Source organism: Gallinula chloropus, assembly GCF_964237585.1.
Source record: "Gallinula chloropus genome assembly, chromosome: 1".
In the NCBI taxonomy this organism is placed as follows: Eukaryota; Metazoa; Chordata; class Aves; order Gruiformes; family Rallidae; genus Gallinula; species Gallinula chloropus.
In genome coordinates this window covers 172,161,906-172,177,597 of record NC_140085.1, presented here as the reverse complement: position 1 = coordinate 172,177,597, position 15,692 = coordinate 172,161,906, and positions in this window count along the sequence as shown.

Here is a 15,692-nt window from a genome sequence, read left to right as displayed (position 1 = left end):
AGACACAGTGTCCGCATTTACATCCCTGAAGTTCTACCCAACACAGTAATTTTTTGTCACATTAAAATGATACATATTTTTCTCCATAAAACATCCCTGATTAAAAATTAAGTCCTTTTCAATTACAGCCATAGATTGTAGCAGTAAAATGTAACATGAAGGAAAATGCAATTAAAACTGTAGTGAACATTTATGTAAATCAAAAGTCAGTAGTGAAGCAAATATAATGAGCTAGTCAAACCGTGACTAAATCACATTTGTTGAAGTTCCTGAGACATATATTTTCATGGAAACCAGACAAGAATTTTTTTTCCTTTAATCCCCTTTTTTGGAGTAAACACTGAAATCACTTCTGAAATATTGTGGTCAACCTGAGTTACATGACCGCAAGCCTTATTTGTGCCGCTTTGGTCTCTGAGAATTACAGCCTGATGGCCTTTATATCTACATGACATGAGTAGTGCAGTCACTCAACCATCAAATCAACTACCTCTAGTCTGGAACAAATATAATCTATATTTGTAATCTAAAGAATGAACCATAAAACCATTTAAGATGTTAACACCTGCCTTAATCTGTACTTCTTACATGCTATGATGCATAGTAAAATGTCAGTTTTCACGAGAAATTTAGCCTTTGAACAAACCCAAGAGTTTTTAAACACTGAAGATAATATTTATGTCTATCTCCTGTGATGCTACCCCTACATCTGCATGTGGATCAGATATTCATACACAGGCAGTGTATTCATATGCATATTTTTCTGCCTTTCTCAGAAATGTTCAATATGACATACTGCACCCCAAATAGACTTCGGCTGCATAACTTTTAAATTCTTTTCTTGTGCCAGGTAAGCCAATCTAAAAGTGTCTGTGGCTTCTCTTTTAATATTGAAAAATTGATAGGATGATGTGGTACTACCAACTCAGTGTTATAAATTTCCCAAAGAGAGGAAAAAAAATGGTATTGGAGAAGTACATGCTAAAGGCAACGTTCATATTAAGATTTAATGTTGTAAAAGAACATGTATTTTAGATGTTGGCAAAAGCCATAGATTTTGACAGAATAAATTCAGTAAAACTTTCTCCATTACAGTCTTGAGATACAACTGAAATCACAAATGTCAGTTGAGGGCTTTTACGTTACAATAACTGAGCAATATTAAGAATTATTCTATGTAAATACATATTCTCAGGAAAGTGAGAAGGAAGAAATATGTCATGGTAAATATAGGCCAATGTTAATAGTAAACTTTCAAAGAAGGAATATGTGGAGAAGGGAAAAGGAAGATTAAATGTACAGCTAGTTCCTTACAGTTGGAACATTCTATAATGTTCATATGTATTTCCTAGATAATTTTTTGTTTAGAGAAGGTCATATTTGGTATCTACAAACTAGTTCAAAGAAATCTCAGATAGATATGTCTCTATTTGATATCGTACAATATATTTAAAGATATCTTAAAAATTGGGGATAAATTGAAGTTTTTAGCTACCTAAGTCTTGTTCTCAGAAAGCATTACAGCTGGAATCATGGACTGAATAAACAAGAATTTAAAGATTAAATGATCGTGAATGAATTTGGTATTTCAGGAAATTCAACCTTATCCTATATTTCTGTCTTTCATTTCTGTATTTTCTAATATTCTTATAAATTCTTCCAAAACCAAACCATAGAGAATGTAAATATATAGGTTTAGTCAGAAAATAATTAAGAAAGAAATATAAATTCTCACTGTATTTGTTTCTGTAAACATTTTACATAAATGGAGGTCACTTGAAGAATGGTCACTTATGTCTGTTCTCATGATATGCATCTTCTTTTCTTAGTGACAAGCACTGACGATATTCACCCACCAAAATTAGATACTGGCTCCTAAGCTAGTCATCCTAAATTCCCTTTATGGCAAATGAAAATCACTAAGAACTTTCTAGAGACTAATTTATCTTATTCTTAAGTAGACATAAAACATATCAGGTGAATTGCACCTAAAAAGTACTAATTTATCCTCATTACTATAATCTGAATCTGCTCAGATGTAGATAAATGTAGTATTGATATCTACATCCGTACAAGATTAGTCCCCAGATTGTTTACTTTGGGTTCTTTTTTTATCCATTTAGTAAGTTAAATGTTTCAGAATTTCTATCATCACCAGAAATCACCGTAATTGAATTTAATAAAGTTTATGAAATAAAAAGAAAAAAAAAGCAAACTGAAGAAAATTATTTCAGTGGCAGCCAAATCCTGAACCATATCCCTGTGTTAGAAAACTGGCTGTGAAATACAGAACTGTAATCATGACTTGTACAGGAACCTAATTTTGAGAAATCTTTTAAAATTAATGTATTTGCAACAACTTGGCACTCCCTATAAAGGTCAGAAGAATATTAGAAATATTAGAATCAAGATATGTTTAACGATTTAAAAATTCCTAACAAAGTAAATACTTAATAAACACATCAGAACTGGTAAGAATTTTTTAAAAAAATCAGTTATTTCAACTACAGTAGTTTTTGTCAAGAGACTCAGCCTTATGTACCTGTGGCTAGTGGTGGAAGTTCAATAACTCCAGAACTTACCGCAGCTTTAACAATTATGTCAGTAAACGAACCATCAGCAATATCCAAGATGCAATAGGTTAAAGGCAAATGAACTCTGAGAGGCTTAAATCACCACATCTGTTTTTTTCAGTTTACATTTAGAGTTAAAAGTAGTGATAATCAAGAGAGCGTCATTTGTCTTTATTATGTTATGTAATATTTGCAGACCAACAAGGTGCCTTCTTGAATCTACCATTTGTTGGTCACTCAGAGAAAATTAGCAGAGACAGACTAAAGTGAAAAACCCTCTAACATTCTTAACTGCACACTTCATAAAGGATGCTGAGATCTTCGTCAGACTCTGAGTAGTCCAGAATGGCATAATCAAAATATATGATAATAGCAACAGATTAAAAGGAATTAACGTACTTTCGTGCACCCACACAATAAGCATTTTTGGATACTCTGTTACCACCTCACCATGCAATGATAATTTTGAACTTCTATCTTCTGCAAACAGGAATTATTTCGACTCTTCCATAACATCTCAACTGTCAGTACAGAGCATTTCACTAAATAAATATACTGGATCTACTTTGTCCTGAAGCAAATTCTTAAGATAAAAGGACTTTAACTTGCCTTCCTTGAATACATGTCTTCAGGGTGTTCATGTCAGTATCTTGTTATTACCTACCATCTTCAATCTTGTTCAGTTACCAGCCAGCACAGCCATTTACTTATCATGCAAACAAAGTTAAGGACATGTTTAAAACAATAGCTTCCAGCTGTTTCCAGCTCCAATCATTAAAAATACAACATTCTGGTCAATTGAGGGAGTATCTGCCAGTTTTGTTCAAAAATATAATTTAGCAAGCATAGTAAATAAGAAATTCAACTGTAATGTAATAAAACGCTTTTAGATTGACTTGCACAGTTCTGCTGCTTGGCTGCTGTGTATAAAAGATAAAAATAATGTATGCAAATTAGATGAAGTTGAAATTAAAGATGTCTAACAGAGAACGGCGAAAGAAGCCAATTTTATTTCATTGTTTGTAAGTGGATAAATAATTCTTCAGTAGGCATGAAAACACCAGAAACTTGTTACTAAGTTCATTTGAGCTTTTCATTCCCTTCTCATCCTCACTCACAAACTACTGGGGACACAGTTGCTAAATCACAGAAATGTATCTGGCTACTGTCAGTCCAAGGCAAACTTTTTATGTCTACTTGTATCAGATAAAAGCAAAATGAAGCAACGCATAGAGTTTATGTCTAGATTATTTTATTTTAACACAAGTTTATCAGAAATAGTTATTCTGGTACCTTTATTTGTGTGTGTGTTTTTTTACCTTCTTTTCTTTTTTTGAGCTGTAGCTCCAGAAACCAATCTAGCAGGAAGAAAATGTGCGTAAGAAGACTGTCATGGTGCCACTTCAGCCCCCTCCTCAGCTGCTTCCAGTACCTAAAGGGGACCTACAGTAAAGCTGGAAAGGGACATGTAGTGATAGCACAAGGGGTAATGGGTTTAATCTGAAAAGAGGGCAGATTTCGAATAAATACTAGGGAAAAATTCTTACGTTAAGGGTGGTCAGGCACTGAAACAGGTTGCCCAGAGAAGCTGTGGACAACCCCTCCCTGGAACTGTTCCAGTCCAGTTGATGGGACTTTGGGCAACCCGGTCTAGTGGAGGGTGTCCTTGCCCCTGGCAGGGAGGTTGGAACTAGGTATTTTCCTTCCCTTCTAAAACAAATGACTATTATTCTGTGAATCTGGTGATTTCTCGCCCTTTCCTGTGCCACATGCCAACCTAGGATGAGTTGGGTGTGAACTGCAAAAGGCAGCAGCTCAGTGTGCTAGGGTACACCCTTAACATGCCTGGCTCTTGCTTCCCCTATTGCTTGATAAGGGTAATGGCAATCAATCACCTCTTGCTACCTCTGTACCTGGGTTGTAGACCAAAAAGAAGTCATATCAGAACTTCAAAATCTAGCATATTCTGAGTCTCCGCAACCGGTGGAAACTACCAGAATATTTCAACATCCAAGCTGTGCCAAAGTGGAAATGTACCTGACAAAAGTTAATTATCTCAGATCCTATAAATAGCAATTCTAAGTGGGGTTCTATGAGCTCTCCTGGCTAGCAGCAGGCAAGCTGGGATACTTACACACTTTAAGATACTTTATATTGCATTACTGTGAATCTCGTCATCTTCAGACCTGTAATTAAGTCACCATTTTGATCACAATGCATTTGAGTAAAATTCAACCTTTGCTTTACCTCATACTATTAAATTCTGATTTTCTGCTAAATCATAACTATGTCAAAACATTTTTATCAGTGACAAAGACAAAGGAAATGTTGTCAATGAATTAACATTTAAATTATATAATGAATAGAGGTGAGGTGAAATTGTCACAAGAATGCATCAAATCCACCATTTATTTTATTATTTACAAGATTAACACCCCTTGTTCTGCCCACACTTTCTACCTCTTATCTTATATACACTATCAAGCTATTGACAATTGCTGGCATTGCAGCAATAACACAGCTTTTACCTTTTATTTCATGCTTTCATGCTGCCCTTATCACTCCTTCATCTCCCTTTAAAAATGTACAAGGAGATTATGTGGTTTTTTCTTTTGCTTTCTTAATATTTGTCCTTAATACCAAGTGCAAGTTTTTAAAAAAACTTGCACGTTTGCTCACAGGTGCCCAGATGAATGGCTGTGCAGTGACAATACAATGCCCTCTGCTTATTAGACTATTTGTTACTGTTCCAGTAAGATGTATGCATTGGTTGTATTCACTTGTAGCCTTTGTAAAGTGTAAGATCTTTGTGAATAAGGCCAATCTTTATGTGTAAATACGCAGAGAATCTAATAAAATAAACTTCCATCTTTGATGCAAATACAAACATTTTAAATGCCTTCTGGAAACTTGCAAATATTTGTTTGAGGATTTTATCATTCACAGAAGTATTGCTGCTTCCATTTTTTCAAAAAAGATGAGTAAGAGAGATAAAGGGATATATCATGAACTCACAGGAGTTAAACTTGCCCGAGGAGTGCTATTAAAGTGCTCTGAGGAGCTGTTTTCTATGTTCATCAGCAATGACTACATACTATTAGCCCATGTGCATCTTAAGAGTTTTAAAGGAAATCTGCAGCAGACTTGGGAAAGTACCTACATCTCTGAAGATCCTGTTCCAATTCTAAAGTAACTATTTTCATTGAAGCCATCACCATTTCCACAGTGCTAATACAAGAGCAGATCACAGAAACAACTAAACTGTCTGTCTACGTTTTATCAGGAACACTAAGTGACCACATTAATCTTATTTAAGCATAAAATACATAAAAGAAAGCAATAATCTTGATAGATTCTGGACTCAATAACTCCTCTTTTTTTTTGTTTACTTCTTTCTCATTATTGCAGGAGATTCTTTCTTTATTATCTAAAGATTTTCATTTGTTCTTGTAAAATATTGACTCCAGATTTGGCCAGATGTAAACAATTCTGTTTGGTGACTTATTATTATTGTTGTTTTTCTTGTTTATGTTTAAGTGATTATCTCAATAATCTGTGAGTAGATGAATGCAAGATTAGTATTTAGATTGAGAATTCTTTGCAGATTGTCTTGGTCTTGGCTGAGAATTAACTTTCTTTCTAGTAGCTGGTATAGTGGTTTTGATTTTGCATGAGAATAATGCTCAGAACACACTGATGTTCTTAGTTGTTACTAGGTGGTTGTAGTGTCTGTAACAAGCCAAGGAGTTTTCATCTTCTTATTCCCTGTCAGGTCCACAAGGAACTGGAGTAGCACAGGCAGGACAGCTGACCCAGGCTAGCCAAAAGGATATTGCCTACCATATAATGTCATGTTCCCTGTGAGAAATCTAGCCAGGAGGCAGATATACTGCTTGGAAACAGACTTGGCACTGTGTTGTTTTGTCGTGTTTTTGTGGTCTGATTTCCTTCACATGTGGTGAGCCATTGCATTTGTGCATTTGTATATTACTGTTATTATTCTTACTGTTAATGTTACTATTAATTGATATTGCAGTTAATAGTCTCTTTCTTTGTTATCTTATTAAAACTGTCTTTATCTCAACCCACAAATCTTTTTTTCAGGCTTCTCCCCACCCCCTTGATAGGGGGCTGTCATGGCTTTGCCCCAGCTGAGAGCCAACCACCACGCAGCCACTTACTCTTTAAAAGGGAGGTGGGGGAAAGGGGGGGGTGAGGATGGGGGGGAAGGAGAGAGGGAAGGAAAAGGGAAAAAAACCCCAAAGAAACCAGAACCTCATGGGTTTGGATAAGGATAGTTTACTAGGATAGCAGAGAGATAGATGTAATAATAATAATAGGACTTTATAGCAAAATATATGAAACTGGTGCTACACAAAACAATTTCTCACCGAACCGCACAGCTCAGACCATACAGGTCAGAGGTGTCCTGAAACCAGACCACCCCCAGAACCACACCTCCTGGAGCTGCCTGCTTCTCCCCCCGCCCCACCCCCATTTATACTGAGCATGACATAATTGGCTTTGAATACCCCTTTTGGCCAGTTCAGGTCACCTGTCCTGGCTGTGTCCCCTCCCTTCTCATTAGCGGGGAAATACGAACAACTGAGAAGTCCTTGATTGCTTGGCCACAACTAGAAACATCAGGGTGCTATCAGCCCTGCCCTCATCCTGACTCCCAAATGCAGCATTCCATCCACTGCTACGAAGGAAATTAACTCTATCCTAGCCAAAACCAGGACAGGGCTGAGCAGCTACATGTATTTACATACTGGCTGGGGTTAAATCATGACATGAGTGCAGCTGAACAGGGTCTGGAAGGATCTAGGGATGCTGTGTTTACAGGGCTTCCCTCATGATCCAATATGAAGCATGGTAACATCATTTTTTCCCTCCCAGTGACATAACACTGACTTTGTTTTCCACAACTGATCCTCCCAAATGTATTACTCGACAGGCTTCAAGTTCTTCTTTTGAATTTTTCACAGGACTCTATCTATCACAATTCTAATCAAACCAAACTTTTAAATCTGCTGACATAAAAGTTATACAACCCTTAGATAGCAACTATGCCTCTATTGTCACATAGCATGTTTCTGTATCACTACCAGGTATATTTTTTGGTTGACCACATCCTATAAATTACGGTTCAATTTTAAGTTTTCTTTTGGTATGCACCATTTCATTGACTTCAAAAGCCTGGTTTCTATTCAGGTGAAAGTTCGCTTCTAAGAGGCAACTTAGGTACATATATCCTCAGTTTCATGCTGCAATGATGTGCCAATACTGGGGGCTACAGCTCAGCCTTCCTACTATGTAAGAAACTGAAAGTAAATAAAAAAATGCAAAAAGCACCCATTTAAGGCCAGAATGGTAATTACATCTTAATTATAGAAAAGGCATAAGACAAAGCCCAAAGAAGATTAAGACCAAGTACTGTGCAATATGAACACGGAATAGTCTTGGAAGTACAGATTATTGTCTGGAATTTATGTATTCGGCAGTATCAGTGTAACCTGTACCTATGGCTCATATTTGACTCAGTTTTAAAATACATCACGTGAGGAGGAGATTTATTTCAGTTCTTAAAATATGCTTCAGTATGTAAGGAGAAATTCCCTTGTTTTGAAATCTAGTAATATTCCTTAAGATCTGAATTTGGTCAACTCTGGGAATTCATCTGGATCCTGATATGGGCCAAATGTTGCTTTTTTGTTGTTTTGTTTAGGTTTGGGGGTTTGGATTTCTGGTGTGTTTTCTGGTTGGGTTTTGTTTGTTTTGTTCTTTGACAGAAGGTGCCTGTCAGGCAAGAAATACAATCTATTCTATAACTAAAGCTTGTAGCGGTGAGCCCACACAGATTAACTCATGTGCTGTTGAAAATGACACTTTATCTAGAACTGAGTGCAAATGGGCAATCAGAGGAGATGTTATAACATAGAAAAATAAAGTTAAAAATAAGTCAATAGTCACCTATGGCATTTGTCCAAGAATCCCAAAGAAATCAAAGAACAAATGAACAGTGCTAGTAGGAAAAGTATGCAATTAAAATTGTATTCTGCTCCCACTAAAATTAATGGCTCTTGAACTAGTGACAAAGGAAGCAGGATTAGGCCTTTCATCATTAAATTCCTATTAAACCAGAGAGCTAGAGAGCTGACAAGATTGTACTTCTTTTTAAAGAGGTGCTAAAGATGATCCAAGAAATTATTGCCTGATACGCTTTATCCTGGTGTTAGGAGAAAATGTTTTAAAACAAAACAAAACAAAAAATCCATTAATGGGGGAGTCATAAACCACCTAGACTAAGCTAATACATTAGGGAGAAACTAGTAATGACTTTTGAAAGGTGAATTATGTCTATTAGAATTCTTTAAGGACTCTTGCAAAATAGAGGGTAAAGAGAAACATATGTACTTAGATTGATGCAGTTCCACATAATAGACCTTGATCCTCTGTAAAGGGTAATTATACAACCATAATTCTACTCTATTGGAAAGACCTTGTGCATGCAAATAGTGCACGGTAAAATAAAGAATAGCCAGAATTAGACAATCTTTCTGTATAAACAGATTACATAAAGTCTTCATGGCTACTATGATGTCAAGTCCTACTCTGGCATTGCTAAATATCAGGTTTTGAATGGGTGAAAGCATAGGGAAATGTGCATAAGCAATTTAATATTGTAAGATTTAATAATAGGCACTTTCCTAAGCATTTAGGAAATAATGATCTCAAACCTCTGCATATCTTTCTTATTAATTTTATGAGCAGATAGTTAAGACAAGAATAGAATTTTGCTAAAGGATAGGTATGTTGCTGCAGAGTTATTTTGATGGAAAATGTGTTGAGATTCCAAATAAACATAAACATAAGTGCCTAGAAAGCTTTTGACCATCTGTAATTTTTTAAGATATCTATCAGTGAATATCTTTACAAATATCTGGTTCATAAAGTGTGGTACAGCTGAATCCTAGTATTCAACATGCAAGCAATGTGTTTTGTTATTTCAAATAAGACAAATCATGTGCCTGTCACACTCAAAAACAAATGTAAAGATGGACAATGTTCTTTCCAACTGCCCTTCATACTCTCTGCTATTGTTACTATAGATTTTTAGAGCCAGTCAAAATGACAGTTCTAGGAGATTGTCATCTCATGACCAGTAAAGAAACTAATTGGGTTTTATGGACATTGCATTTGTCTATAAGAGTAGGTGCTTCTTGACTTAGATACCATGATCTTTGAAACAAAGACTTGTTTCCTATTCCCTGTTTTTAAAGAATTAAAAGCCACGAAGTACATGTTTTGCCTTTTTATTAGTGGCATTGTGAAGCAAACAATAATTGGTTTATAATTCTTGATGTAAGATTTGGTTTTCATTAGTTTTCACTTTTTAGAAATTTTACCAGCAGTAAAAATAGGAGATTATACACTCATCTAAAAAAATGTCTCCATCTGGCCCTGAGACTATTGCACTTCTTTTTTACACTGAAGATTTTTTTCTATAGATTTAAGTTTTGTGGGAAACGTTGAGAACATGGACTTGCCCATTATTTTGTTATTTTTTACAATATTTGGAAAATTCATTTAAATATGGAAATTTCCTTTAACCTTTTACATCCATGACCATAATACCGATCTTTCCTGTTCATATTTAGTCTTGATTAATTCTACAGATGCACTTACAGTTTCATACAGCTACATTCTACAAGGTATTTTTGGAAACTTAACTCTTAAGATCAAATTTGACACATTTATTTATTTTTTTCCCCCAGAGGTAGCATTGTTCATTATGAAGTTAGGAAAAAACCCACCTAAATATTTTGCATAAAATCTTGTTTCTCTCTTCAACTTTTGTCCAATGGTTCATCACACTGAATACAGCTTATTTAAGTAACCATTGAACACAATGCTACACAGACTATTTAATATTTCAAAATACTAATAGATAGCAATTGAAAATAAACGAGAAAATGTTGATGTGACATTTAACACTGCATGACTGTGGTACTTTGTTAACTAAAGTATGATATTATTTATGGTACATTAGAAGCTCAGATTACCACATATATTGCACATTTAAGAATAGAAAATATAGACTACAAATGGTCAATTTCTAAAGTAATTACAGGAATACTCACAGTATATAAATTCCACTGGAGTGGATGATTTCTGATTTATATGCATTCATGTGTTGTAGATGTATTTAATAATTCTACCAATGTACAAAATTTGCAAGTAATGTAAAATGTTTGGAATGCCAAACTAGAGAGATTTGCAGCTTCTACACAGACAAAAGCTTCATGACAAGCTATAAAATTAATCAAATGCATTTATTATACGAAGAGAGGCTGAAGGAGCTGGGCTTCTTCAGCCTAGAGAAGAGAAGGCTGCGGGGGGACCTCATTGCAGCCTTCCAGTACCTGAAGGGAGCTTATAAACAGGAGGGAAATCAACTTTTTAAAAGGATATATAATGGCAGGACAAGGGGGAATGGACTAAAGCTAAAGGAGGGAAGGTTTAGATTAGATATTAGAGGGAAGTTCTTTACAGAGAGAGTGGTGAGGTGCTTGAACGGGCTACCCAGAGACATAGTGGATGCCCCCTCCCTGGAGGTGTTCAGGGCCAGGTTGAATGGGGCCCTGGGCAATCTTGTGTAAATCCAGGCCTGAGGTTGGTGTCCCTGCCTGTGGCATTGGGGTTAGAACTCTGTGATCCTTGGGGTCCCTTCTAACCCTGAGTATTCTATGATTCTATGCTTCAATAACTGTTTGCTTAGTCTATGCTTCAAAATTTGCCATTCCTTCCTCACAGAGTGTGCATTATGATTCACATTAACAGGGAAGTAAGTCTCGAGAACAAGGGGGGACCAGGCTTTTGTAGACTCTCTCAAATTGGAGGTCCTAGCCCATAGAAAAAGTTTCTTTCCTTGAATCACATCACTCCAGAAATTCTGACTATTAAAGCATACTGCATAAAGAAAATTAACAATGGTTGTGTCTTTCAAAATTCATCATACGTATATATACAAACATCTGCTGAATTTCTTCCATCTGTAAGAAAGGAAACTGGCACATTTTGGCAAATATTCTCCATGAACTCTTGCTGAGTATTCGTATCACTCTATTATCCATGAGCTCCTTTGAACAAAACAACAAATATGTTATACAGAAAAGACTCAGAGAAATAGGAATAGGGTACAACAGGGGTCATAAGGTAATGAGGACAATTAAGTTTTCAGTTCTAAATCTGAGTAGTCCTGTTTAGGACCTTAATGTACACAAAGACCAAATTTCCTTCACAACCCCACTATGAATTTAGTGTGCCTCTACAATGTTCACTGCAAGCTGGGGTGTTCACAGCTTCAATGCCTCTTTATATAGTGGATAATCCTTCGATGCCTGTCAATCTTTACCAAATAAGGAGGAAGCTAATGATGACCATGGTGTCTTAGCTGACACTCTGTGGACATCTGAAGTAGAGAAGGACAGCTTCTTTCTGTTGTTACCAGTATTAAATCATTTCAGACAAATTCTATTAAGCACAATGCATGTAGAAAACAATTGCAATACTCACTGGATCTCAAAATAACCAAAGAATTTAGGCTGGAAGGGACCTCCGGAGGTTATTTAATGTAACATCCTGCTCAAAGTGTTTCCAGCTTCACCGTGAAAGCACGTTGCCCTGGGCCATCTAGTGGGTATTAGCAGTATGTACTCTTGTACATGCTGGACCCTGAGAATTTTAGGAAAGGAACCTTTCAGCTCCTCAAGGAGTTGGTCAATAGAACCCCTTGGAAAACTGTCCCCAGGGACAAGGGAGAAGAACAGAGCTGGCAATCTTTAAGAAAGTTTTCTGTAGAGCACAAGAGCTCTTGATCCTCAAATGTAAGAAATCGAGCAAGGAAGGCAAGAGACCAGCACGGCCTGTTGGTCAAAATTAAAGGCAAGAAAGAATTGCACTTACAGTTCAAGCAGGATCAGGCATCCTGGAAAGAGTATAGGGATGCTGCCCAGTTATGTAGAGATGAGGTCAGGAAGACCAAGGCACATGGAGGACAGGGAGGTGATTTCATACAGCCAGCACTGCTTCACCATGGGGCAAGTCCTGCCTGATCAACCTTTCTACAATGGAGTGACTACATCAGTGGACAAGGGAAGAGCTACAGATATCATCTATCTGTACTTCTGCAAAGCCTTTGATACAGTCTTCCACAATATCCTTCTCTTTACACTGGAGAGATACGGATTTGATGGGTCTACTGTCTGGTGGATAAGGAATTGACTGGATGGTCGGATCCAGATGATATGGGTCAATGGCCCGAGTCCACATGGAGAGGAGTGATAAGTGCTGTCCTCCAGGGATCTGTACTGGGACCACTGGCATAGACAGTGGGGTCGAGTGCACCCTCAGCATGTTTGCAGATGACACCAAGCTGAATGGTGTGGTCAGCACACCAGAGGAGTATCATCCAGAGGGACTTGGACCAGCTAGAGAGGTGGGTCTCATTATCAATATAGGCTGGAGGATGATGTGACAGAGAGCAGCCGGCAGAAAAGCACTTGGGGGTACTAACGGATGAAAAGCTAGACATGAGCTACCAGTCTTCAGCTGCAGCCCAGAAGGCAAATCGCATCCTGGGTTGCATCAAAAAAAGTGTGGCCAGCAGATTGAGGGAAGTGACTCTCCCCCCTCTATTCTGCTCTGGGGAGACGGACCCCAGCTGGACTACTGCATCCAACTCTGGAGCCCTCAGCACAAGAAGGACATGGGCCTGTTCCAATGCATCCAGAGGAGGGCCACGATGATGATTAGAGGGCTGGAGCACTTCTCTATAAAGACAGTTTGAGAGATCAGCTTGTTCAACCTGGAGAAGAGAAAGCTCCAGGGAGACCTTATAGCAGCGTTACAGTATCTGAAGGGGACCTACAAGAAAGCTGGAGAGGGACTGTTGGCAAGGACATGAAGTAATAGGACAAGGGGCAATGGTTTTAGACTAGAGCAGGGTAGGTGAGATTAGACATGAGGAAGAAGTTCTTCACTAAGAGGGTGGTGAGATACTGGAACAGGTTTTCCAGAGAGCTTGTGGAGTCCCCATGCCTGGAAACATTCAAGGTCAGGTTTGATGGGGCTCAGAGGAACCTGATCGAGTTAAAGGTGTCCCTGCTTACTGCAGGAAGGTTGGACTAGATGACCTCTACAGGTTCCTTCCAAACTAACGCATTCTATGATTCTATGATTTTTTCAGACCATTAAAGCCAGGGTATGGATCCTGTTCTTCTCTTAGAATTTACCTGTTGTATTTAATACATTCGTAAACAATAGAGTACTGCATTCAAATTCATCCATTTGAGTTATGGTAGCTAATTACTTACAATGAATCATCATGACAACTAGGCATGATTACATGATGCAGGTGACACGTGTGTTTACTTTAGCTGATAAGATGAGAAGTTGTTAGGTATCAGTAACCAGGAAACAAGCCTAATGGAGCTGACTGTTTCACTTAAAAGCATCAGTCTTGTTTCTTGCAAAGCACTACAGTTACACTTTTGTTTGTTTTAAAAAACCTGCAGTATTGATTTTCTCTTTTTTCCATGCTTAAAGACTTGAATTCTTTTTTTCCCTTTGAAACATAGTTTCTATGCCTCTGGAAGGTTAAATTTCTTAAGACAAAATATACTATAATTAAAGCATATCGTGTTTTAAATGAGGTACCACTTGTGGGATTTGAAAGCCCGTAGCTTTCAGAAAAACTCTCAGTAAAATATAATTATTCCAATTTCTTAGCACATCACACTGAGTCAAGTTCAAGGGTTCATTTTGCAGCCAAATCATAACATTTTCCTTATTAATGAGAAAAACATTTTTACCTGTTAGAAAGACATACTCTGGAAATCTCTAAACTTTTACTTGAATGAGCTAGCAAGAGGCCTCACTTTATTATGTGTTTTCTCCTATGTTACTGTATTCTTTGAGGTTTATGTTATGTTATCTCATTTTGAAAGTAATCTGATCAGCTCTCTACACTTTTATTCTAGAAACAGCAAAATAAGAACTAGATATAGCAGCAAGATATAAGGGCAGCTGAGTACCAGGTATTTACATTGACAGGGAGAAAAAGCTGCCAATGAAGTTACATGGGAAAACAATAACTGCATTTGTATTTGGAAATGGCACTGGTGGCAATTAATTTGAAGATTAAAGATGCTTCCTGAATTTTCCTGAACTTTCAATCTTTTTTCCAAGATGAGATTAAAATTTTATCTTCTCCATTCAAGCTAACCTCAGTTCCTCTGTATTTAAAATTAGAATATTGATGCTGTATTTTTAGCTTCCTGCACAAATAATATTTTTCTGAGGAGTAACAGAATTTTATACATATTGCAAACTTTCAGCGTTGAAAATTGTCATTTAAAAATGCAGAAATAAAGGGTAGGGTTTTGTAGGTTTTGAATATTCATAAACTAAAATGAAACAAAAGTTTGCAAAGTATTCTAAAAAATTAAGATTTCTGTGCCATGGGTAAGGCCACTTTGGTCAATCAGGTGCATGTCTTTAGAAAGTGAAGCATCAGATAATATTAAGCCTGAAAGTGCTGTTTGAGAAACAATTATCAGCCACAGAGACTTGAATGAAGGCATACAGGGATCATTAGAACCTTCGCTTAGAGAAAGAAGGAAACTATGGGCTACTTACGTGTCTATAATCTAACACAATTATTTTTTTCTAGTTCTATGATCATGAGTTTATTAGTATTAAAAAATTTTATTGATGTGTTGGGGTTTTTTTCATAATAAGAGTAGAATTGGGGGGTCTATAACAAGAAAAAAAAATCTTTTCATAAAAGTTCTAGAAATCCAAATATATTAAGCGGAACCCCGGAACAAGTAGTTTAAATAGTTGTTTCTAATCTAAGTGACAAACAAAAATGTTAGAATAATTAAAAAGCAATATTTAATCTGATTCCTTCTCATTGAATAAACATTAAATCCTCTATATGCCAAATGTCAATGCATAATATTTTGAAAAACAGATTTTTGCATTATCTCAAATAGGAGCTTTAATTAAACAAAATTGCCAGACTATGACATTCAGCACAGATTATTTTAGTTT